Source organism: Marmota flaviventris, chromosome 4 (assembly GCF_047511675.1).
Source record: "Marmota flaviventris isolate mMarFla1 chromosome 4, mMarFla1.hap1, whole genome shotgun sequence".
NCBI classification, from domain to species: Eukaryota; Metazoa; Chordata; class Mammalia; order Rodentia; family Sciuridae; genus Marmota; species Marmota flaviventris.
In genome coordinates, this window is record NC_092501.1 from 159,119,308 (window position 1) to 159,147,252 (window position 27,945).

Sequence of the window (27,945 nt, forward strand, 5' to 3'; positions counted from 1 at the left end):
CAATTCTTGGATGTCTTCCCATGGGACCTGGTCAGGTTTGGAAGAGAGGCATCAGTATTGTTCCAGGTACATTTTCGAGTTTTTGTTCAGGATAAATGTTTTGTCCTCCTAAGAGGAAATCTTAGCTGGACATTCCTGAGATATGTCCTCAAACGCTGGACTACCTGCGTGTTAGTGAGGGAGTTCTATGATCAGCTGAGAAGGGAAAAACCCCTCCTGACACTCTTCGTGGGGTGTTCAGTCACCTGCCAAGCTGACTTCATGGATGTACTTTTGGATAACAGATAGCCACTCACTCTGGCAGACTGAAGACTCTATTAGGTGAGAGGCAGGGGCCATCAGCCAAACTCAAAGATGAAACAATGCAAAGGTATTTATGTGGTACCCTGGGTGCAATTGGAACTGAACTGTTTATCTACAAGTCCAGGGAGACAAGGAGAATGGGGATCCTCAAAAGCAGGCAGAGAACCCAAAGGCTGAGGAGACACCAGGCTTAGAGTGACAGCCAGAACCAGTCAGCTTAGCCAGAGGCACGAGTCTCAGCAGAGCTGAGTGGTCTCTGCTGGGGAGGGGAGAAGCAAAACATGCCAATCACAGGACAGGCTTCAGTTGCCCAGAAGTGCAATGAGCCAACACCTCCCTTCTCTCCCCACAACAGGGGAAACTAAAGACACAAAGCAAACAAAAATAGAGTGTTACCTGTGCGTCTCATGGTGATTTTCTGATTATTATACTGTTTTAAGATTTGTATTTATAATTTTTTGAATCCATTCTGGAGCTTCAAGTTATAGCATGGTGACTATCATTAACAATACCGTATTGTATGCTTGAGAATTCCTGAGACGGTTCAACTCAAAACATCCTCACCATACTCAGAAAATGAAACTATGAGAGATGACCAATATGTTAATCAGTTGCAGTTGGTAATTATTTCACAATATATAACAAAACACCATGTCATATACCTTCAATGTGTACCATTTTGTCAATCTCACCTCCATGAAGCCGAGACATTTTAAAAATAAAATAAAATAATATTTTTTATTGGGTGGTTTTCTTTTCGGTTGGGAAATGGCCCTGCATCAACCACACACTCAATATTTTCAAATAAAATTGATTGTTTTATCACCAGACAGGATTCAGTTTTACATACAAATTTTAAGTAAGATAATGTGGAACAGTGCTGCGGGTGAGTTCTTTCATGTCTGTTGTTTGTGTTTAATGACTTGAATCTCTCTTTAAAATACAATATTAACTATTTAAGACTTACATAATTGCCAACACAGATGCAAGTTTATTTTTGACTGTTCTAAGATGAAAACTTACATTCCATTGGAGGAAAGTCACACACTCTTTCCCTCCCCTGCCCTTTGATCTAGAACTTGTTAAGTGGCCTCAGCTAAATGCAAGGAAGAAAAGCAAGAAAAGAGAAGGCATGTGTGTGGCAAGTCACATATTCTTGGTTCTAAGTGACAGTCCAACCACTGGTGCTTGTGATGCAATGGCCCCCTGAGTTCCAATATCTGATAAGGTTTCCCGGGGACTTTCTAGGGGCAAAGCAAATAGTGCATTCCCTGAATCTCTACTGGATTTGCTCTGTACCTTGGATTACCTTCCACATTTGTTTTTAAAATGATTACTTTTGCTTAAAAATTATATTTGAAAGTAGTTTCCGTATAACATCTAGACTGCACCACATTCCAGTGGATTTGCCATTGTGATTTCCATTTTTGGTTGAGAGATTGGAGGCCCAGAGTAGTCACCTTGCAGAGGTCACAGCAGTGGAACATGGTCTCTGGTCAGTGTTTCTTTGCTGATCATTCTGAAGTAAGGAAAGAACAGTCTTAGTGAAGTTACTTAAAAGTTCACACTTACTAGTGTTCCTCATGCAGAAACCCTGACCTTCTCTCAGGTCTTCAGTGACCTCTCAATGGCAGGTGTGACTGTCAGATCACCAGTCCTTCACTCAAAACATTCAACAGACACCGAAGTGGGATGCAGACAGAATCCGTTGAACCATAAGCTAGGCTGTGCCTGTTCCCACCCTTATGGAGCTTACGGCACAATAGAGAACATTTGGAGGAAATAAGCAATGCATATATTTTCAGTTTGGGGAAGTGCTGGATCCTATAGAAGGATAACCAATATTGAGTTGATGGAACAGAAAGAGGAGCTAGAAATAGGTGGGCTGAGAGGTGATGGCCGAGCAACGCGGACAGAGGCAGAACTGGGAAAGCGGATGCAAGCTACAGTTTGAGTCCTTTGTGAATAGCAGCTGTTTCTATGGGGTCCTTCCTCAGAACTGATTGATACTAAATTCCTCTAGCAACCCCCTGAGAAAACAGTAACCATGGACGTGTATTTACAGAGGAGAAGACGTGAGTTCTGAGCATCCTGTGGCTCCCTGAGGTCCATGGCCTTTGGGCCACCTGTGCAGCCCCTGAGCTCTCCGCAGCCCAGCAGCTCCTGCTGAGTCCAGCCGTGGCTGCTGCTGCTGCTGCGGTATTGAGAAATCACACTGTCATTTTTACTGCAAATCTAGTTTGTGCTGCTTGTTAGTCCCAAATTGGATCCCCATGCTCCCTTTTCCTTCTTGCCGGAGGCCTGAGTGACAATCACCAGCCCCTTTCCTGTGCTCACAGCATCCCCCAAGCCTTGTCAACTCTCCACCTGGTGTCTGCAACTGGCTCCCCAAAGACATGTGCTCAGCCCTTGTATTCCAACCCAGGAAATCTCATCACCATGGATACCCAGGCAGGGAGGGACCTGCAAACATCACATGGGGGACCTCCCGCTTGGGAACCCTTTATGAGTTCCGGACACTGGTCTAATGATCTGACCACTTTGCCGAGGACAATGCTTGAACAGTTTCCAATTGTGCGGGAGGCTTCCTCTCCTGGAGGGCCTTTGTTTCCCAGGGTGTGGGCCCCCAGTCATCATCCTGGGACATAATCCTGGGGCTGCAACTAATTGCCACTTAGACGCTTGCTTGTAGGCAGGCAATTTAAGTTTCTAAACTTTTCTGTGTCCTTGCCTCCCACTGAAGTATATTTGGGTGATTTCCACAGAGTTTGTTTTCCTAGTTTAAAAATGAAATTAGACCTCTTGTTAATGTTCTTACGACCCCTTCACTATATAACAGTAGTCAACAGCACTTAAAATTTCTGAGGATGATTTAATTTTATTGGGAGAGGTCACCCATAATGTCTTGACTCAACCTTTGTATGGATTGCATGTCCAAACATATTTCTTTAGGCTCTTCGCTCAGCTTTACAATTTTAAATCAGAGGTTTTCATGTACCTCAGCGGGGTTGTGAGGGGTTTCAACATTTGAGGGAGAAAATGGTTCTCTCCATAAAAGCTGTTTCAATTTGTCAGGAATTCTAGGATCATAGCCAGGCAGCATTTGCCCCTGGTTTATCATTGATTTATTATTTATTGAGCACTTCTTTATCCTGGGCTCTGGGAAGATCCAACAGTGAGGAAAATAGACAAGGCGTTTGGTTTGATCTTAGTGGAGAAGATAAATAACAATGTAAAATGTAAATAAAAGGATGAATTTTGGATAGTGGAAAGTGTGATAGAGACCCAACTTAGAGCTTCTGAGCCTTAGGGAAGATGGCTGGGGTGACTCTTAGATCTGGGGATGTTTCAGAGAGACTGGATGAGAAGAAGATTCCCCTCGGGATTGGAGGGGCAGGGTCTCCAAGGAGACCACGGTGAATGCAAAGGTGCTGGGGGTGGAACTGGCTTTGTGATAGCCAAGAACAGACGTCTCCTGTGCCTAAGGCGAGTACAGGGAATTCTCGCCAAGCTCAAGTAAGGAGGGCAGGCTGGGGCCCTGGGGGCTTGGACTTCATTCTGTGCGACGTGGAAAACAGTCGGAGAGTCTTGTTCAGGAGACTGTCATAATTTGAGAGAGGTTAAAAGATTACTCTGAATTGCAGAGAAGCAAAAGTAGAGTTAGAAAGATGGCCAGGGAAGCTCGGGCAGGCTGCCCCAGACCAGGTGGGGGCAGCGGAGATGGGGAGTGGTGAGGAGCAGCCCTGACAAGATTTGCCCTGACTGCACATGGGGAGTGGAGGGAAGGGAGCAGGCAGCAGGGGACACTCCCAGACGTTTCCTGAGTAGCTGTGTGAATGGGTGGTGCTGCCCTTTACTGAAATGAGTACCCAGCAAGAATCTGGGGTCTGAATCACAAATGCTGTAGTTTTGAGTGGAAGATTCACACTGGATAGAAAAGTGGAGATCATAGCAGGGGTGAGGGGAGAATGAACAGAGGAAACCTGAGGAGGGGCTGAGAGTGGGACCCAGTGAGAGTGTGGTGCTAGAAACCAAAAGAGAGCCTTCCAGGAAGGAGGCAGTGGCCAACAGAGGTGGGTGCTTGTGGAGAGTCGATGACCAGATTATCATGGCTGTGGATGATGACCTCTGGGTTTTCCAACACGGGGTTCACTGGCCTTCTTGATGTGGTCCATTTATTGGGGAAGAAGAGAGCTGGTATCAGTAGAGGAGAAGCTGGGAGGTGAGAAAGGGGACAGAAGGAACAGTCCCCCCTTGCTCATGACCTCATCATTGCTGTGAAGAGAGCATAGACATGGCTGGTCCTGATGTTTGCACATGAGCTCCTACGTTGAGTATGACCTCGTATGACTGTATTTTAAAGGGAACGTTCTAGTTATGAGGGAAAATGTAAGGATGCGAAAGAGACAGGTGAAGACTCCTGACAGTTGCTAGGTAAAGTCTACATGAAGATAAGTGGAGATGGGGATGGGGTCTAGAGCCCCAAAGGAGGGGTGGTTCTGATGTAATCCAGATCACTTGATGAGGTCTGAAGAGAGAAGGCAGAGGAGAGGCACAGACACCAAGAGGCTGGGAAACTTGACAGTATTAAAATGAGGGAGCTCCTCTCGCATACAACATGATCAGAAACATGGAAAGAGAATATTTGTAGACAGGCTTTAGGGAAAAATTTTATTAAAAGGGTAATAGGGTAGGGGGAAGGTTGGCTTCTTTAAGTGGTGAGCTGCCAGCTATCTAGAATGGTCCTTGACCCTGAGTTTCTGCATAACTGAGGTCTTAAGGAAGGCGTCTTATTAGATAGAAGCTTATCTACAGAATCTGCACATTGCAGTGTAAGGGATGCTGAGTATTAATGGTTCAGAGCTTTCTATTTCACAAAGAATAAGATCCAAACTCCATCTCAACTTCCCATATATGGACTCTTCCTCTACCTCAGCTTTTCTAAAAAAAAAATGGAGAGGAAATTTCAGCATCAAGGGGTATGGAGAGGAGACCCCGTATACGAAAAAGATACCCCCCAAATTGGTTAAGAGTTAAGAAAATGTTCTTTAGCTGATCTCTTAGAAACACTTAGTCTTTGGGAGTAAAGTTCATATTTTATAATTAGAGTCTGTGAGATAGTAGAACTTTTCAGAAATGGAGATAAATGCAAGAAGCCTCCACCCATTAGTTATTCTGACCGGCCTATGTTTTCAGTTCTGCTCAGCTGGGCCTGTTTTTCACTCAGCTTACAAATATATTGGGTCCCTCATATGGTACAGAGGCTCTTGAAGTCCAGATGAGGCCTTCTCTTCCTTAGGCTGCCCCTCGGGTACTTGTGTTGCCAGAGTCTCCTAGTTGGTCTTTTTCTCACCACACCAGGTAATTTCCCTGGGTGATCTCACCCACACCAAGGACAACAATGACCGTTTATGCCCTTTGATGAACCCAGAGATCTACCTCCATTAGAGACTGGGAACTGATGGCCCATATCTTACAGACATCTTTTATGAATGCTCCAGCTTACATTGAATCCAAATTGAACTTGACTAAGTCAACCTCCCCACCTTCAATTTCAAAACCTGCTCCACCTCTAATCTGAAGGTTGGGAAATGCCATCTGCTCACCCAAGCAAGAAAGAGTTAGGAGCTGTAGCCTTAACTCTGATGTCTATGTAGCCCTCGGTGTTTCCCAGATCTGACCCCCTTCTCTTCCCCCTCTCTCTTTTTCCTAGACATGTGCAACAGCAGCACCAGCTGGTTCTTCTGTGTCTACTTGGCCTTCCTCCCTACTGCTTGCCTAGTCCCGTTGCCTGTTGTGCTTTCCTGAGTTCAAGCTATCATTAACCAAATGTTTACCACTCTACAAACATGTCCATCTGTTATCTCCAAGTGGGTAGGACCTGAAATATTCATTATTTCTAACTAATTTGTTAATAAACCAACCCATTGATTCATTAGCTTTCAAATTTGTATTATTTTAAATGTATTCATTCATATTTTAACACCAACATACTCTTTTAGGCACAGGAGAGAGGGAGCTAGAACTCTTAGCTTGCTCTTTAAGTTCTAACTCAAAATGAGATCCTCTATGATGCCCCCATGATCCTTCATCTGATGTAGGCTGGGTTGGGTGTTCTTCTCTGCTCTCAGGTCACTGTCATGCACCTTGGACATAGTTTTGGCACACAGTCTGTCACTGTTGATTTGCTTGTCTGAGAATCCTGGGAGCTGAGATGAATCCAGGGCTCTGTTCTTCTTTTTTCTCGCCCAGTCAGAAACATGGTTGCAGCTCAGTAAGAAATACAGAATCCATAAGTGTAAGAATGAATGAAGGGAAGCTTCAACAATCTTTTTTCCTCTTTTTAGTGCTTCAATAAAGACAGTGTTTTTAATGACCCATTTATACAAGTTTCCAGATAACTGCTATAAAAGCACTGCTGTTTGATCAGGGCATCAGGGGGTAAGATTAGATGGTCTGTTAAAAGTTTCTCTCAATTCCCTCCTGTCATGTATCCGTGGATGTGCAGGGTTATCCAAGGTGATGAGGCTGACAAAAGATTTAATGCAATCTTAGGCTTCATGAATAGAGACCAGAATGTTCCCCAGTTCACAGAAGATAATAAGCTCTCTGCACTCCTAAGCCCACACCAGAGGAGCTTGATGAATTCCAGGTGCCCGGGTGAAGCAGGAGAGCACCTCTGACATTATGCAGAGAGGTCAGTGGGTGGTGAACCCTATCTTACATGAGCAGTGGTTGAAGGTACTGAAAATATTCAGTGGGAAAAAGAGACATCAGCACAGAAACTTGAACCTGAGGTCTGTTATGTGGAAGAGGAATTAAACTTGCTCCATTCATCTTTCAGAGCCAGATCTTTTAGGCAGAAATTACCCACAGAGTAGATCTCAGCTAATTATAAATAAGAATGTCTCAACAGTTGCAATCCACCACCTTTTCTATTTCTGAGTTTCTCAGTGCTAGCAGTGTGTGAGAAGAAAATGACTATTCGATAGATGAATAATCTCATCGAATCAAAGATTCTACTGTTCCAAGATAGCAACCTTGTTTTTCTCATCTCCAAAAAGGATCCAAGAAGAATTGAAATTTAAGTACATCAGGACAATTTAGGCAACAAGGAGAAAAAAAATTCCTAAAGGACAGCAATATTCATAAGTAGATCCCTTAGAAGTCTTAGGAGATTTCTACTGCAGATTAACTGGAAACACAGTTTGAATAATAATTTATTAAATAATTTTCTGACTTATGTTCAAAATCAAGAGGAAGTAATAGTTGGACTCATGGGACTCTGAGAATGTCTTTCCCATAGCAAAGCATTTCTAAGTAAGACTATTTATATGTATGTATGTATGTATGTATGTATTTATTTATTATTGATTTTTAAAAATAAATGATAGCAGAATGCATTAAAATTCATATTAAACATATAGAGCACAATTTTTCATATCTCTGGTTGTATATAAAGTATGTTCATAACAATTCGTGTCTTCATACATATAAGTAAGGGAATATTTTAAATAAGAAAAGCAACAACAATAATAAACAAAATAGAAAGGACAGAGGAGAGATTAGTATTTTATTAATTCATCAACTTTATTACTAACAAAATACATTAAGAAACTCAATGGTAACATCTATTGAATCCTAAATTATTGCTTTGTTCTAAAAGGATTATTCTCAGTCTTAAAATTCAGATTTTAGAAATTTTAACTCATTATTGTCAGAATTTAAATGCCTGAAGCTTTTTTCTTCCAAGTAAGGTTTTTTCTTTCACACCACGTGTGGCATTTAAGTACACAGCTTTATTTTAACAAATCAACAAATATATGTATTTTTAATTTTGATATGGGGCTATGAAATTCCAATTGTTATTATTTTTTATTATTAATCTATACTATCCTTGAGGCATGCATGTAAATTCCATTATCATTAATAAGAGTTATACAATGAATGCATCTACTCATTAGTGTCTAATGCAACTCTCAAGGTTATCCTAAGGTGTAGAGATTTAATGAGTACCTAATGAGAACTCTGGTACTTCTGATTAAGAATATCTATCATCTTTGTGATATGGACCTCACAATCTAACACAGGGAAGTTAGCAAAAATTTTGTTATTAATCACATGTATGAAAGGCACTTTCTGTTGACAAAGTCATGACCTTTAATTAAGTCTATGAATACTTGAGATCTGTTAACCTCATAATTCATCACAATTCAATTTTTCATGCAGGATATGACAATTTTGTGATAAATAATATTGTTCGGCTGGAAAAAAATTTGATCATGTTTAAAACAGAACTGTCATATATTTTAAAAACTGCAGGAAATTAAGAGTAGAATAGTTTTGCTATTGTTTTGGAGGATGATCTACAATGAAAAAAAATCAATAATCCATTAATATTATGTGAGCGAAGTCAGTCTAGCTAATTCAGACCAACCTTACCATATTGCCATTAACATAGATTCTTAATTGTATACTTTGACAAAGAGAAAAACATTTCTAATTGAGGAAGATGTGCTGACAGCCCCAACTAATGGTTTGACTTGAACTTTTTGATCTGTTTTATTTGCCAGGATTAAGAAAAAGTCAGATGAAAAAGTGGAGTTGTTTAAATAAGATTCTTAGTACCTTTGTACATTTTCCACCAAACAAATGTTTGACAACTCCATTATTCTTGACTCTACTCCTAGCAATGTTTCCCATGTTAACTTTTTATTTTAAATATTTTTTCAGTTGTAGATGGACACAATACTTTTTATTTATTTATTTATTTTGATGTGGTGCTGAGGATTGAACCCAGTGCCTCATGCAAGCAAGGCAAGTGCTCTGCCACTGAGCCACAATCCCAAGTTATTTACTGAAAAGTTTCCTTGGTATAAAATTAGTACATGCATTAATATCTTCTTACAATGTAAGATGACAATTGTAATGATCAAATTAGGTAATATATGTAAAAGTGCTTTATAGCCATTAAAAAACTTTCTAGATGTTATTTGTGTTGGCTGGATATCAAAGTTGATAGTTTCTGGATGGGAATTTGGTAGAGTAACAGATATGCAGAAATGGTGGGTCTTACACATCTATGAAGCTGGCTTCCCGTGCTTGCTCTCTGTTTCTCTTGTCTCCTGTTCCCCTGTTGCTCTGTCTTCACATTCATACATTCACACCCACACATTGCAACTCATCTGCCATTTTTATGTACTGTAGATAGATCTAAAATTCTAACCAGACTGAATTTCTTGAATAGAAAATATATGTACTGTCATTCAAATGGTTGCCTGTCGACATAACAGGTATCCCATAGGTGGACTCTATGAAATCAAACAAAAAAAATGAGTGGGTGCATAAGTATAGACTAGCCCTTTCTGGAATAAAATGAGAAGATCAAAACAAGGGGAAGTTTTTTTTTTTTTTTTTTAAATACAATATTCAAGGCAGAAAAAAGGGAAAATACAGAGTCATTGACTGAATGTCCGAATATTGAAACCATAATTAATAGGTCTCATACAGGAGTCATTATTTTATTTTTGATTACATCTCAAGTTCCTTAGTCATTCACACTTCTATAATTAAGTACTGTGGATTAGGTAGTTAGTAAACAGCAGAAACTTACTTGTTACAGTTCTAGAATCTGGGAAGTCCAAGATCAGTGGAACTGCACATTGGTGTGTGAAAAGGGTCTCCTTCCTGGTTCACAGATGGTTGATTTATCATTGGATCCTCACTTGGTGGAAAGCGGACTGGAGAGCTCTCAGGAGTTTCTTTTAGAAGGGTACTAATCTCATTCATGACATAATTTACCAAAGACTCCATCTTTTCAAACCATCTCATTGGGGATTAGAATTTCAGTATATGAATTTGGGTCTTGGAGGACCCAACCATCAAGTGGCATGCAAATGAGTGAGCCTTAGAATTAATCATGGAATCCCATTGATAAGCACCAAATTTTTCTTTGGGAAATGTGATCTACCTCCTTTATCATGAGAGACTTTGGGCATACCCACTACAGTAACAAAACATTAGATGACTTGGATCTCATTTTCCTTCTTTTGTCCACTATCTTGAAGATGATACAATAAGTACAAAATAGATGAAAGTTGGAAAAGAGAGAGGAAGGGAAACGAGAGGTGTAAGTGAACCCAAGCCAGATCATTGTTGCCTGTAATGAATCTGACATGTGTTTCAAAACGTATAGGATTCAATACATCTATCAGATTAATATGTACATAAAACTTTTATAGCTCTAGTCTATTTTGATAGCTATAAAATTAAATAGATGGGTAAACCTTGGAGATACCACATGTCCTGGTAAAGCTAACTGTGCCGGAGAACTAAAGTAACTGCTGAGCTTCCTGTCACCATAATTTATTGTAAACCATTTAAAAACTTTTTTGTTTTACAAATTGCATATAAAAAAACACATAGAACATAATTATATGGTTCAATCAGTGTTCACAAAGTGTACCTACCCACTAGATGACGAACTAGAAACCCTGCTGAGAACAGAGAGTGGGTGGTGATACTTATAGAGGTCACAGGACAAATCTTGCCACTTCTGCAATGGTACCAATCTTCTCCCTCTTTCTAATAACACTGTGATTGTGTTTTGAAATAGGCTTCGTTTTTGTAATATATTTATATTTTAGTTGTAGATGGACACAATACCTTTATTTTATTTATTTATTTTTATATGGTGCTGAGGATCTAACCCAGGGCCTTGTGCGTGCTAGGCAAGCGCTCTACCGCTGAGCTACAACCCCAGCCCCAATAGGTTTTGTTTTTAAAGTATTTTTTGATTTATAGCAAAATGAAGAAATATCCTGTATTCTCATTACCCCACACATATCCAGTCTCCCCTAGTACCAATCAACATCTCCCCCAGAGCATCCATTTGTTACAGGGATGGACTTACATAGATTTATTATTATCACCCCAAATCTAAAGTTTACTTCAGGTTTTACTTTTTGTGTTGTGTGATCTATGGATTTGGACAAGTGTGTAATGATGTGTATCCACTTTTATAATATTATATAGGATAGCTTCATTGTCCAGAAAATCCTCTGCATTCTACCTGTTCATTCCTCCTTCCCCCATGATTACTTTTTAAATTAAAGGAAAATCAGATTTATTGAAGAAGCTGATCCAGATAAATTCATAGCCAAGGAAATGCAAGAGTTAATTGTGAAACTTTTCCAGTTGGTGACTTTCATAGTTGATAATATTTTCTGTACATCTGCTTGGTCATTTACAATATCTTTAATACTTCTAAGCATTTGGCATTCTGCCCCCAAAATGTTATGGCAATCATATCCAGATTTTTGAAAGCAAATCTGTTAGGATCAGCATTTTTTTTTTTTTCTGAAAAAGTCTGAAAGAAATGACTCAGTCACAATTCCAAAAGTTAATGTGTTTGGGGGAGGGCAATTTAAAAACATTCATTTGTAGACCAGGTGCAGAACAATATCTTTTGTGAAGAAGGAAACTTAGGTCACAACTTCCACTTGCAGGTCATGTGGGATATTCCAATGTGTGCAAAATTGTATGGACCAAGTTCTTGAGAGACATCATTTTAAAGTGATAAGGCTAAGATGAAAATCTCAACTTCTCCAGAAATTGTCAGTTTCCTGTTAAATTTACTGAAATCATCAAATCATGACATTAAAGAAAGATGAGCAAGAGAGAGAGAGAGAGAGAGTGGAAGTAGAGAGCTTTATAGTTGATTCCCAATTCTTCGAAGTTCTTTTATCCCACGCCATAGCAATAGCCTTGTAAGATGCTATTTTGCTTAATGCATGAAAATATTTTCCTTCATAGAGTCCTGTTGGAACTGTGGGTTTTCTACTTAATGGCATGGTAATTGACTGGAAAGTGAAAACCATGATCAATGGGCTGTTTTTGCTTATAACTTTTGCTCACTTAAAACTCCAAAATTGAATTGGGTGATCCTTTAGGAGATTAGTCGATGTCCATCATTTAGCTTATTCACCTTGCTCATGTACTCAGACAACTTCACAAAAACTTTGCAGCGACGCGAATGCAATGTAACGAGACAAAACATATGTGGAAAAATTATTCTGAAAAAGACTGAAACCAAAGAAGAGTAAGATGAGTTTACAAGGAAAGTCAGTCCACAAAATTGCCTGGGGAAGATCTTGTTTAACTAACAAAGAAGGGCAAAAGCCCTGATTTTCCTTAAAACTAAAAACCCAATAAGAAAACACTCTTTGTCTACAAGACTTTTCCTGCCCCCCAAAGCATCTGGCTAATGACAGACACCTGCTAGTGTCCAGCAGGGCTGTGACAGCCAGGGGTTTTTAGCTCTCATCATAACTTCTGAAGGAGATACTGTCATCTTGACACAGAGGGGGAGCGGGAGCTGTAGAGAATTTTTGTAACTTACACAAAGTCACAAAAACAATAAGCCGTGGACTAGAGACTCAAAGGCGAGTTTCCCTGATGTCAGAGTGCACGCCTGCCTTACACAGGTATCAATGGCAACATTTGTGTCTTCAGTTTCATGGAGATTGGGATTTTCTTTATAGATTGATTTATTCAGGCCTGAGTACATATTTTCTAAAAGGCTTAGTTGCTTGGGGTTCAGTGCTGTGTGCAGTAGCAGCAGCTGGTCACTGTTCTCCAACAATTGATCTGAGGTCAAGAAACCTAATCAACACATTGTCCGAAGAATTGAAATATTCCAAACACTGCCCCAGCTGTCTGGGTGTGGGTGACTGTGTGTGTAGATATTTATTTCCTCCTATTTTATAAGTTTTTAAAATCCGGCTAAATCCCAAGTATAGAAAAATGTAATAATAAAATATTAAAATAACACTTAAATGCAGAAATAGAAGAGCTAACAAGAAGCACTATAAAATAAATTGATAAATGAATAATACAAGCCACAATTGCTGGAGAATTTCAAAGGCTCGAGACATCATTTTAAGTAGCTGATTGGAAAAGACTTTATAAAAGTAGTAGGGTCCAATTAAAGGATGGGATTTTTTCATTTATGTAAGTTCAACAGAAAACTTCACCAACGAATCCTAGACCACAAGAAATTATATTCAGAATATTGGGCTCTGCACTCCAATGACCTTTAAGGAGATTTTCAATAAATGAAAACTAGGGTACATTGATTTTTTTGTGCCTTGGAATTTGCAAGTGATTGTTTTGAGGTCTGTAGACACGCAGCGGAGAAAACCATAAGATTAGCACTGAGAAGAAATGAACAAATCCAAAAGATACCCCTTAGGAAGTAGTGAAGTGGAATTTTCCTCGGTGAAAGCTGAGGAAATTGAAGAAGAGAAGAGCCAGCCGTTGCGCATGCCTTCCTATTAAGGCTGGAGAAACCAGCTTTATGATTTGGCTCCTAATTCAGCATCTTGAACTTCAAAGGGACGGGACCACTTAGGAGGCGTGTTATCCCTATAAAACCCATTTCAGTCATTATCTACTTGTCTTTTGGCAGGACGTATTTCCTATTTCTGTTATAATGAGAGTAGCACATTTGGATTCTTCCTGCTTAATAAAATGAGCAGCTATTTCTTGGGCTAATTCTCATGCTGTTAACACCTCATAAATTAACATGTGTTTAGGATGAGATCAGCTTGCTTGATTAGCTCTCACCTCTTTTCCAATCCACGCTTGAACACCTTCATCAGACAGGCGTCTGAAAATTTACTTCTTTGCATTCTTAAGCTCTCTGTTAACTTTGTACTGGTAGCAGACTGAGGCCACCATGGATTTAAATCTTTTTTTTTTTTTTTATTGAGGCATTTAAATGGTCTTTCAGAAGTTTCTCGTTCACAAGGAGACATATGTGGCTCGTTTGATTATACTTTCTAATTTTTTGAGAGATTTCCAGAATAAAGTGAAGACAGAGAGCTAGTGAGTAGGTCAGACGGATTCAGTCGGCTCCAAGAAGTTGGTCGCCTGGGAGAAAATGGCCAGGAACGGATTGATTTTGAAGACACGTGGAAAGGTAGCAGAATACAACAGTTACTAATATGGCATTATGTAAAAATGTGGATGTGTAACCGATGTGATTCTGCAATCTCTATTTGGGGTAAAAATGGGAGTTCATAACCCACTTGAATCTAATGTATGAAATATGATATGTCAAGAGCTTTGTAATGTTTTGAACAACCAATAAAAAAAAATGAAGACACGTGTGCGTAGAAGGTTTGCTCTTCCTTCGAATATTCTCAGAAGTACTGGAAATGTTGGACAATCAGACGGCCAACATATCAATGTGAATCTTGAATTTATTTCCTTCCCTTCAGGTTAGTGGAATCTTGTGTATCCTTCGAGTCTTGTCATGATGCTTCCAGCCCATGTTTGGGTCAGATGTGGCACCGTTGGCTCTGGCCCCCACACCCCGTAGGCACATCTCTCTCTGGCCCATTTCCCACCTCCCTGGGTCCTGCCACTCTGGAGGAACTGCTGATCCCCAGAGCTGCTCACCCACTTCTCCTCAGCACCTCTGCATGCACTCTCTATGGTTTGGAGAGTTCTTCTCCGACATCTTCATCAGAGAAGGCTTCCAGACTCTTGGATGTAAATAGCATCCACTACCAATTCCCAGCATAGTCTCTGCCTCTGTGTCCAGCAGAACCTGATAAATATGCAGTATTGATTCACTTTCTTCTCCCACCAGAACGCTTGCCTCGCGAGTGAGGAGCCTCTGGTTCCTTCGCTGTCAGACACACGCTACGTGTGCAATAGTCCTTGCTGTGAACACATGGTAGTCTGACCCTTCCTCTCTGAATTATGTTGGCTTCACTATCACTCTCACACAATCTTGCTACGGATTTGAAGCAGACCTGAGCAGTCATGGAGGTACTGCTAATCATCTCTCCTCTTCCTGCTTTACTTCTGAAAGCCACCGAGCTGTGTGGGAACTGGGGAAAGCCTCATCACAGGAACAGAAAAAGAGGGGGGGTCTTTTGAGGGAGCCTGGTGTTGAAGCCTCCGGAAGTTCTATGAGGGATGGGCTGTGTTAGGGGTGTGTGCGTGTGTTCTCCTCCAGGGTCTTTAGACAGACTAAGCCCACGATTGACGTTGAAGAAGTAGCTATGCATAGAAGCATTAAAGTGACTGAATTAATTCTTAGTGCAGCATGTCTTTAATTCTGCCAAATAAGTGAGTATTTGGGGAGCTGTCAATGCTTCCTTTGTTATGAATCTAAAACTTTGAGTTGAGATTTTCAGAGTCCCATTTTAACACAGTACTTAATGCAGAATAATGCAGGGGAAAGACACCTGCAAATAGAGGCATCTGTGATAATACTAGAGTTGAGATTCTGTGGCATATTCTTGCTCATTCTGCTGACCTTTCTGGGACAATGCAATAACAAGAAATAAGATGTTTAAATTTAAATTTCCTTTGTTTTTTCGATATTCCCTTTGACAAACCTAAATTAGGCATATACTTCACATTTAAATGTGGAAATCATGGTAACGATGCCATACTTTAGCAAACTTGTAGTCAAAGATAATTTTCTTTTCTTCCTTATTTTAAGAAAAGTCATTTTCATATAATGTCTTTCAGATTTACTAAGTTGTACATTTCACTGTTCACGCTACTTAAAAAAAAAAATTGGAAACCTGACCTTTACCTGAAATCAATGAGTTTGCCAGATAGGGGCATCTTGCCTCTTTAGCTCATCTCTTCTATTCTTTTCAAATGGGCAGCTCAAATTGCTTTATAAACAGTTCACTCATTTACTAGGTGTTTCTCTGCATTTGTGGAGCTGACAGCTTGTTACATTTATTAAAGTGGGAATGAAAGACATTGGGTCAGGTGCCCATGTCCAGAGATATGCTGAGCAGGGCATCCTGAGGTGTTGGGATCTGCAGAGCTTAGGTGCTCCAGTGAGATCCTCCAGCAAATCTTCCCTTTGGAGAGGAAGAGGGATTTTAACACTCTTCTCTTTAATGCAAGTATTTCTGGAGAGAGACCTTAAACAACAACACTTGATGATGAATTGTTGGGGAAAATTGCATTTTGGACTATTAGAGAGGTCACGGCATTGCACCCAGATAGAGGCTCCCTCTTATGAGTTTGTTCTGAGCATCCAAATATAAATAGTATCATTTGTATTTCTCATAATATATTCAATCTATCCCCATCAGAAAGGCTGGTGGAGTATGATGTTCCTTAATCTGCTATTTGTAGGAGAGCGAGAGGGTTCTGCCATCAAATTAATTTGGAAATGGTGAGGTAAATGAAATCAAATAGGGTTGTTTCCTATAAGCCTTTGGAAAATTCTGGGATGATAAAAAATGTATGACATTGGGGAAATCCTAAATACTAAGCTGCATTTACTAGAAGGTCAGCTGTCAGGAATTGGGAAAGCCAGTGCAATGTGCTTAGAGTCATGCTAGTTCCTGTCCTGAGTGGCTTTTCTTGCAATATTATGAGACCATGCATAGTTACAAGGCTTGAGGGTAGTGGTGGAAAGATGGCGGGAACTTTCAGAATGTTCTTTTCTTGCCTTCTTCAGCTTTTATCCTTCTGTTGTTTGAGAAATCAAGATGTTTAGACTAGTACTACATAAAAATTGAGTTTCATAATTTTGACTTTCCCACTGATCTGTGGACATTTCCAAAGAAATTTTGCTATCATTTAAAAAAAATTTTATTTTGTAGATGGACGCAATAACTTTATTTTATTTATTTTTATGTGGCGCTGAGGATCTAACCCAGTGCCTCACACATGCTAGGTAAGCGCACTACCACTGAGCCACAACCCCAGCCCTTGCTATCATTTTTAAGCAAAAAAATATTTAAATTCTTTCCTATCACAAATTTAATTAGTATTCGTGCTTCTGCTTATTCCTGTGTTTTCACATGAACTTATTTGTGTGAATGTTAATATTTAAATGATATGAAGTAAGACTTCTATATAAAAATGAACAGTAGCTTTCAAGTGTTTTAGGATGATTATTATTTGTCTTAATGTTACTTACTTGGATCATATGCAAATTTAAAATAAAATATTAATTAGGTGATATTCAATTTATTTAATGTAATATATGTTATATATATTACCCTAAGTTAGATATATTTTTTTCTTATTCAAAAAGTCAAACTTCTTTAGATTTCATCAAGCTTTGAAATTTTCATGTATTTTGTCTGGTCATTAGAAATGAAAACTGGGTTCCCAAGGCAGGCTTGTATGTGTTTCTTAGAACTGATGTTTAAAGAAGGATTGAGGGCAATGATTATAAGAAGTGATGTTCACAAGAATTTGATGAGAACTAAAGAATTCTCCAAAATAAGTAATAATATCACAGTTACTGAAAAAAGAGTAATGGCAAAAATTAAAATGATATGTATGGTATTTTTGAAGAAACACATTTTTTAAATTCTAGTGTAAAATTTTTGTAAATTTTTAGAGATTCTGGGTATTTTTAGGATGTCTTGGTAAGGCATTTTCTGGTGATGTGTTCAAAATACACACTAAAATAAGCAGATATTGAGAGATGATCACAGTCTATCTATGTGCTGACCTTATCAAGTCCACCCATTACTAATTCATTTAGAGGTGTCATTTTCAACTGTATTTTAAAATTGTTTTAGCCAAAGTAATAGCAAAAAACTCCGGTTCTTAAAAGTAAACATTGTACTGGTACAGAAGGGCTAGATGTGTGTGCTCTTTTGGTAGAGAGCAGTTCCCATATTTCTCAGCTCACCGTGCACCACTGTTGACACTGAGCCATTGAAATCCTTTTAATGTTGCAGCCCTTTGAAATTTGTGCAAAGGCTTTGCTCCACACTAAAGTAGATGAGAATATAAGAAGCAACCAAAGTCCAATCTTTCTAAGTGTGCCTGGTGTTGTAGGGATTTATGATGGTATTGCAACATCCATGGATCAATGAACACAAATTTGTTTTAAAAAAAAAAGAAGAAGCATGGGTACTCAGTTTCAGGAAGACTGTCGAAGGCATGATAAAAACAAAACCCACTGGTAGAATTCAGTAGATTTGGACTACCAACCACTATCCATGGGCTTGTGAGATTTGCTGTTGGGTTTGGCTCTGTAAAGACTCGTGGACATGGTGCAGAATGAAACCAAGGCCACAGAGCTCCTTGGGCTAATGCAGACAGTTGACTCAGAGATACTCTGGAGTTATCTGCACTTTCTGTTCCAGGGTCCCAGACAGCAGTGTGGAAGGCCAAAGATGGAAGAAGAAGCTCTTGATAGTATATTCATAGGATATTGATGCTGCAATTTCTGATTCTTTTTGTTTGTTTGTTTCTTCTAGTACTTTTAAGAGCTTCATCTTCAGTGTTTATATATTTCATTGATCAAAAATAAAAGGGGGGGCAGGGGGCTGAGGATGTAGTTTGTTAGCTTGCCTACCAAGTAGGGGCCCACCCTCCATTTTTTTTTATTTTTATACAAAGTGTTAGGTGCGAGTTTGACTTTAGTCTTCTTTTCTGGCAGAAATCTCTTTGCAATCCATTTTCCTTCTAATTTAAAGTGACACCTTCAGAATGCACCAAATTTCTGTACATACTTGTTTCTATTTTGGAACCTCCTATTGTATTCTAATGATCTTTGTTTATACACTAGTGACATGGCACACTTTTTAATCGTTGAAGCTTCAGAGTGTATTTAATGTCTATAAAAGTCAGTATCATTGCTCTTATTTCTCAGAGGTTTTCTGGATGGCCTTGTTTTATTTGTTTTTCCACAACATGTAGAATCAACATATCTTATTCCAAATAAAATCCCATTGGCATTTTAACTGGAATTACATTTAACTCTTAAAAGAACATAAGATTTCTGTTTTGTCTTCTTTCATAATTTTAATTTTTTTTCCTCATACACACACCTTTGTATAATTTATAGTTAGGGGCATCTCCTAGGTGAACTCTTATATTTAAGGTAAGTTCCAAGTTTCATAAAGTTTCTCTCTTTCTGCTCCTCAGGAAAAAAAAAAAAAGATGCTCTTAAAACATACCAGTAGGTTTGTTTTGAGAATCCATCAGCTGCTGATCTAAAGACCACATGCCTCGTCCCCTCCCCTGCAGCCTATGTAGGTAATTTACACAGGACTGAGTCCCTCTACACTGTTTGCATATCCTACCTCACCAGTGACCTCAAGCTTCCCATGTGACCTTGTTCAGCCAATAGGTATTTTGTAAAGGACACAGTATGACTTCTGATTCATCCTATTTCCTTGACTTTGTCCTTTTCTTACATACTCACTTTCTCACACTGATGGTTCTGTTTGACACTTCTCCCTCATACCTCTGCACTTTCCATGGACCTTTGTCACCGCTGTGTTCTTTTGATCCTTCTGACTCATTTCTGCTTCTCAGTCTACATCTTGGTTCCCCATCTCAGCATTGGTGACATTGGGGGCTGGATCCTTCTGAGTTGGGAACCCTCGTCTGAACTATAGGATACTTGGTGACATCTGTACCCTCCACCACTGGATGTGAGTAATACCCTCCCCCACTGTGACAGTCACAGTGTCTCCAAACATGGATAAACATCCCTGTTAGAAGATCACAGCTGCTTAAGAACCCACCTTCAGAACCCCAAGGACATTTTCATTTTTGCATTGCAGAGCTGAAGCTTTGATCAGCCTCTGCATCCCTCCTACGGGTCACACCAGGTCTCCAGGAACTCTCCTTACCTGAGTCAGGAAAAACTTCAAGCCTCCAACTGTGAGGTCAACTTTCACTCCTGGTAACTGCAGAGTCGGTGGGGAGTTCCCACTGCCTGGGGCCCACGGCTTAAACTCACACCATCCTTGAACCTTGCAGGGGGTGCCTTGAGCAATTATCATGTCATGTCCTTCCTTGCAGCTGGGTTTCTCCAAGTGCAGGACATGATCAAATACAGCAGCGGATAGAACATGGGGGGTTAGAGACCAGGGAGGACCTTGGTCCAATTTAATTTCTTGGATAGATTACAATTTTTATATATTGACACAATATTAAATCTTCTTAAGCCTGCTGTGCTTCTATGTATATAATTTTGATTTCTGTTTGGATTTAATAGGAACAATAGAAAAAGGGTGAGAATCTGGGAAATATTTCCCCCTTCTGCTTGCACTTCATTTGCTGCATTCCCTGGATGCATCTGCAGCCTGCACCTTCTCTGCTGGTTGGCAGTAACTTCTTATTGCCCTTCTAATTAGAGTCTGAAGTCTTTTGAAGTTCCTTATTTGTCTTGTTTCTCCAGCCTGGTTACTGCCTAAAGTATATTTTCCACCTGTACTTTACTGTGTTTGCTCTTGCCACTTAATAATATTTGTTGTGCACTGATTATTTTTCAAGATTTCCCCCCCCCAGGAGACAGGCTTCGTACCGTCTGGTGTGTTTAGATGACCGTGCCTCTAACGCGCCTGCTGTTTCTTTTGTCTCTTTGACAAATTTAGAGCAGCAGTTTAGAATATTTAGTGGTGTGTTTCTCTCACTGAAGTTAAAAAGAAAATGTCTCTGTGAACTGCCTTTTAAGGTTCATGGCGTATCAGCGTTTGCTAAGCAGGTTCTCTCCTGGGTAGAGGCAGCCGTGGGTGGTGCCCCACTTTCCCTGAGATAAAAATGTCTTTGAGAGACTTCTTAATTCTCCTCTGTTAGTTCTCCCCTGATACCATTTCTCTGGATGACTTGAGAGATTTTAGCACTATTCTTTACACATCCACATATAAGCTTACACACACACACACACACAGAGAATGACATAGCAATGATCTGCCTCCAAATGCACAGACAGGTGACCTCATTTTGGGGGTCACCTGCTTTAAAGCCCTGGAGCAGCTTTGACCAACACACTAGAAGCACCTGGAATTTTGCTGGCACTCTCTGCTACCACTCTGATCCATCAAAATGTTTTCATGAGGGTTGAGACACGAAGTTACAGTCCAAGTTAGAACACTGCCAACCGGAGGTCATTCCGCCATGTTTTCTAGCTGTGTGGTGATTAAGCTGTAATGCACACATTTTGGGTACCATTTTGATGACAAACATCAGCAAACATAGATAAACTGTAAGTCTCCATTCTTAAGGAATACACCTAGTCTTTGGGGGAGAAAGAGTCATACCTAAAGCCAATGAGTCAGAAGGCAAGGATGTGTTGTGCTGTGCGGAGCTGTCTCCATCCCTTTCTAACCTGTTCTGGACATCGAGGGATGGGCCTGAGGGGTCTCTGCTCCAGTTAGTAGTTGACCTCTGTATGGAACTCCCTGGAAGACCTTGCCAAGATGGATTGGTTGAACAATTTGAGACCACTCTGAGAAGGTTATTCACAGTGGTCCTCTGGAGCCACCTCTTACCAGCTTGGGAGAGCCGGTTATTAAGCTTTTAGAAATGTTGTGAGTTGGTTGTCAACACAGACATTATTAAAACTAAATTGTAAGCCTGGCATGGTGGTACATACCTGTAATCCCAGAGGCTTGGGAGGCTGAGGTAGGAGGATCAAAAGTTCAAGGACAGCCTCAGCAATTTAGCAAGGCCCTATGCCTAGCAAGAGTCTGTCTCAAAATTTATACATACACACACATACACACACACACACCATATTTACCTGCATATATAATATATAATATGTTATATATAATATATATTATTACATAATATATATTATATATATGTGTACATGTATGTATGTGTGTGTGTGTGTGTATGACTGGAGGTGTGGCTCAGTGGTTAAGTGCCCCTGGGTTCAATCCATGGTACTCCTCCAAAAATAATCAAACAAGTGATATAAAACATGATAATACATACTTGAAATGCATCAAAAGGCATGTGTAATGGTCTGCGGATTTACATCTCTTCCCAGCTCTTTATGTAGTGGTGTCTCCTTGGTAACTTGATTGGGCCATGGTGGAAATATGTAGTCTATGGTGAGGACAAACTCAGACTTCTCTGCCCTCTACCTAATCCTCTCCACCTGGATTTTAAACATGCATCAGGCACCACTGGAAACTTGTATATATATTTATAATCAGAAAAGCCTTGCAGATAAGTAGGGTGAGATTAATAAGCATCAGGCACCCATATATAAATCACAGAACTTGTACTTTGTCAAAATCAGAATGATATTTGTTCTACTAGTCCAGATACGAACAGGTCAAAGCCAGACCTAAGTAATTCTGTCCCCTTGATATTGGAACAGAGACTGTGATTGAATGGATTACTTGATTATTTTACTGAATTGGTAGAAAACACACATAACACACAACACACACACACACACACACACACACACCACAGAGGAGGAGAGAAAGAGAAGAGAGAAGAAGAGAGAAAAGAGGGACAACAGGTAGAGGAGAAAATAAGTGGCTCTTGAGGGTGAGGGAGTGGATCCTGGAAATCAGGAGTGAGCAGCACTTCGTTCAATACACACATCCCCATTTCTAGTCCCTGGAAGTTATTTTAAACCCTTAATCTTGGGTAATGTTGGGTCCCTGGTAACTAGAGGCTCTTTAAATTTTAGTGTTTCTAGGCTAGTAAAACATAAGCCAATAAAAGCATGCCCCAGCATGCCAAGGGAGAGAGGAGACATGGTGACAGGCCAGGGAACCTTCAGTGCATTGTGCCGGTGACAATCATCCTTCTGTTCTGCAAACCCGCCAGGAACCAGAACTGAAAACAATCTGCGAGGAGAACCTGCTCAGAGCTGTCTGCTCAGATTGACTGGTATATAGACTCCACACTTAGTGCTCCTCTGAGGCCTGAGTTTTTGGTGGTAAGGTCGCCAATGAAAATAAAAGGAACCAGAGGTTCTGAAAACCAGCCAACCCGGAGTGGCTGGTGAGTTATCTGGTAGTTTCCCAGTCTGGACTGGTCCAGCCCTTCCTGGCTCTGGGAGTACTGTTGTCACTCCCCCTGTACCCTCCCAACCCCAAACCCTCTCACAGGAGTTTTAATTTTCCAGCAAGCAATAATGGATGGTTCTGCGTTTCATTTTCAAAGCAGGTTCTACGTCAGTGACCTAGAAATGACAGGACTTGTGGTGTGTTTTATAAAACCTAGCTCAAGAGAACATTTTAATGTAATTTAGCAGATGCCAATCTCCAAGAGCTTCAGTTTTGGACTAAAGGATCCTCTTTATCTTTTGGGTTAGAGTTGGAGTGTAGTAAGTTATCAAGAGCTAAAATTCTGAAGGTCTTGGATTTTCAAATTTTACTCCACTGTTCCATTTGTTTGACCAATTGCTGCTGGATCAAATGATGTCTTCAAAAAGCCATTCCTTTTCATTTCTCTGTACGGTGGGTTATCAGAGCTTGAATGTGCTTCAGAATCACCAGGAAGGATTGGTAAAACCCAAACTTCTGGGACCCACCCTCTGAGTTTCCCACTTATATGTCTGGGGTGAGGCTGGAGAATGAACCTTTCCAACTAGTTCCCAGGAGATCCTGACGCTGTATGAGAAATTGATCGAAAGCTATGTTTGAAAGTTTTGTTCTTTGGGAAAAGAGCAATTGAGATATGAACTGGTGGAGCAGGGGGACTGACTGGAATGGTGGATCTCAAGGTGAGAAGCTATGAAGTCTTGAACCTGACCAAGGAGGGTCCCGCCATTTCACTGCATGAGCTGGCTGGAGGGCAGCCCCTGCCCGACTTGCTCTCAGGTGTGGGCACAATTAATGGGCCCCATGAGGCTCATGCATCAGACGTTCCTCCTTTGAAACCTAGGCCTGTGCTCTCAGTCCTGACTGTGCTTTAGAGTCACCCAGAGACCTTTAAAAACTACCTGTGCCTGGGCCCACCCCAGAACAATCAAGCCAACTCCCAGGCTTGCAGTGTGGGCATCTTTAACAACACGGTTTAAAGGTGGCTAGCCTTCCCCTCTAAGAGAGTCTCATTTAATTGGTCTGGAGAATATTTTCAAAAGTATCCACTATCATAGTTTTTGAAACTGATGTGAATCTAATGTGCTTGATCTTCTCTTTTCGTCAACATGGGTGCCAGGAATGTTTTCTTAGACTGGCTCGTGGTTTGATGAAAGGCAAGAAAATGAGTTCCCCTGGATCTGTATGGAATTTTCAATTCTTTTTTCGTTTAGACCAGGGGTGAGCAATCTACAGCCTTCAGGCCAAATCTGGTCTACCACCTGTCTTTGTACAGCTTTTGAGCGGAGAGCAAATCAAAAGAAAAATAATATTGTATGTGAAATTCAAATTTCTGTTCCCATAAATAAAGCTCTGTAGGAACACTGCCAAATCTATCTCTTTGACTCCATGCCCATTTCTCTCCATATTGAGGATGGTTACTTCTGTGCTGTAGAGTTGAGGAGCATAACAGAGAGTGTAAGGCCCACACTAAGTCAAAAATATTTGCTATCTGGTCCTTTAAGTAAACTGTTTGCCAATCCCTGATTTAGAGTACAAGTCATCCTCTTAGATGGGGGAGGGGGATTAAACAGTGTCAAGTATTAAACAGTGACAAGCTGCTTATTGATAGAGTTCTGTTCTAGGGGAATGGGGCAAGATTATTACTATCTTAATCATGCACCAGTGGACTTGTTTGCAAAGTTTATTATTTCATTTTTTTATTAAATTAAGAAACCTTAGAATTTATAGACCAAATACAACGTGTGATCCACAAACCCATGGTCCCTGAAAGATCTTGGGCTTATCAAGATCTACCAAAGATGTTTTTGAGAGCTGCTTTTTAACTTGATGAGTGGACCACTCAGATTATCATTCAACTCTAAAGAATCTTTTCTCACCTTTTCCCATTCCCCTTCCTCTGCCTCTGGCTCCACCTAGGTGGTGAGGGAAGACTGATGTGGAGAACAGATGATGCGTTTTGGTTTATAAGGATGTGTTTTGGTTTATAATCTATCTTTCCAAACACCTCAAAAACACAGAGAATTTTGTCTGTAAGGCCATTTGACTGTACCTGCTGCTCCTTTGAATTAATCTCAATTTTGGAGACCATTTCAGACATTTAAAGAATCCTTTTGGTCTCTTCTCTTGCCTTCTTTGATACTGCTGTGAAACATTTTAGCAGTGAAATGTAGTTACTCTGTGTCGATTCCTGTTTCCTTATAGACTATCCTTCCCATGGTCTTCAGAATTTCTTCCATAAAAGCAAATTTCAGCAGGTATTTAAACATTTTTATGTCAAGACACATAGAAATGAATGGAATAGGCTGCTCAGGGTGCCAGTCTGTGGGCAGAAGCCATTATCTAGACCTTTGTGACCCTTGTGACTGTTGTATACCATTGAAATATTTTGATGTATGGACTAGCCAGTGACCAAGACAGCCCCAATGTTCCCTTAGCTTAACTAAACCTTAGACAGCTTCTTTCAGACTCCAGGTCTCTGAGGTTTTCTTTCCCTAGAACATTGACTTTAGAAAATCTGCAATTGCAAGTTCTTTTTTTGTTCCTTTGAGATATAAATCTTCAAAACCCAGTGATGATGATGATGATGATGATGATGATGATGATGATGATTTTGAAATTTTAGCCTCAAGAAAGGTAGGGTCCCTGCCTCCCAGTGTCCCTGAGAGGGTAGGATGCTAACTTCCATCAGCATCAATTAGCAAACAAAGATGACCAGGTCACACTGGCCAACCTCCCCCTAATGTCCTCTCAGTAAAACCTCCCTTTTCAGTTTAACTTATCCTTTGCAGGTTTTCTTTGATCAGCCACCATGGTGCAGTGGGTTGAATTGTTTCCCCAAAATGGTATGTTGATGTCTTAACCTCTGGTACTTATGCATGTGACCTTATTTGGAAACGGACTTTGTATATATCATTAAGATGTACATTAGAGTAATGCTATACTGGAGTAGGGTGGGCCTTTAATCCAATATGATTAATATGTCCTAAGAGGAGGGAGGACACAGAGACAGCCATTAACGTAGGGAGAACATCCAAGGACACAGAAGCAAAGTCAGGGCTTATTCAGCTGCAAGTCAGCCAGCTCCTGGGACTCCCAGAAACCAAGATGTGCTCCACCTTGATTTTAGCATTTGGATTCCTGAACTGAGAGAAAATATATTTCTATTCTTTGAAGTCATCCTTTTTAGGTAGTGTGTAATGGCAACCTTATGAAATCAACACACTTGGGATACAGAGACTCTCCCCAGCCACTGCTGTATCCCAGTGCAGTTCCATCTTCCAGAACTTTCTATCAGCACGTGGTTCTCATATCTTAATATCCATGTTATGCATTTTCCCACTTCCATGCTGGTTCTCACACAGAACTATTTGCCTGGAGTGTCTCAATCTTGCCCAGGAAGTCTGCTTGGCAAAGTCCTTCAAGCCACAGAGTAAATATCGTCTCCCCTAGTGCCCTCCACCCATGCCCCGGGCAGAGAGTGCCACCTACCCTCCAGCCTGCTGTGTGATGTGGTCATTCATATACTAACTTCCCCTTATATTAGGATTTATTGATGGCTCTCTTATCTGATATTCTAGATGGCAGGATCCTTGTCCCATTTGTCTTTGGTAAAGTGGTCCTGCCCATCCACCACATGGAAAACATCTCGTCAGCAAACAGAGCTGGAGAAGACCATATAGAAGTGTTTCCTTTTCCTCCACTTCAAGAAGAATCCACAGTAGCTTTTGGATCACATCGGACTAACCTTGTTGGACAATGCAGAGGAGGGTGGAAAGGGAGATTTATCAGATACCCTTGTTTTAAATTATGCAATCAATATTCCAGCCACAAAAGAGCGTTAATCATTTAAGAAAACACCAGAAATCAGCATGGAGGGAATGGGTTATGAACTAAGCCAACTGAATACCTTATGCTCTTCCCCTTGGTTTGCTGAAGGACCACTGGGTGATTATAGACTCTCTGTGTTTTTAGTTTTTATGAAGTAACCCTAGTCTGAAGAACTGAAAGAAAATTGTGTTGGTTTGTTTGTTGTTTGCTGTTGGTGTCTAGGGAGCACGTTTCATCCCTCCTCCCTCTCTGCCACACCAAGGATGAAATTCTTCCATCTTCTCCTCAGGAGTGGAAGAGGAAGAAACCAAATAATAAGCTACTGTTTGTCTTAATGAGCACCATTCAAGGCTGCACGTGAGGACACTGTGTGCTCAGATCTCCTCTTTGTTTCTCTGAACTCCCAGAGAAACTGCATACCTCTGTCTGGTATGGAGGCTTCAGGGTTTGACATATTGGATAATCCTGATCTTGTCCATCTATACTTTTTCCTGTTCACCTAGTGGTAATTACATTTCCTTCTTTTGAAGAAATGCCTGTTTTCCATTTAAATTTTCCTAAAGCTGCCTTATCTAGCACATACAGTGTCCTTCCCTGTCCCCAGCAGGACTCACTCACCACTTGCCTCTAGATGGATGTGGCCAATGGGGAGCCTCAGGAATAGGCAGAGAGAGAGGAGGGCGTGAGGTTGGAGTCTTGAGTCCCCAGGAGTCCCCTGGAATGGTAACCTCACACTGACTGTGTTTCTTTGATGAGGTCACGGGTCCATTCAGGATGGCCTTGTCTGTGTAGGTCTCACCTTGCAGAACCCACTCGTTGTTCTCCCTTCACATACCTGCAGACTGTGGAGTGGGAACAGCCCCAAAGCTCTCCCTGGCCCTGGGATTCTGCACCACTGTGGGTCCCTATTCCCTGCTTCCTTATATGTGAGAGCCTGGGCACCATGGGCTCCAAACCTGGAGGAGCATTCCTGGAGCTTCTGTGGGCCTTTTCT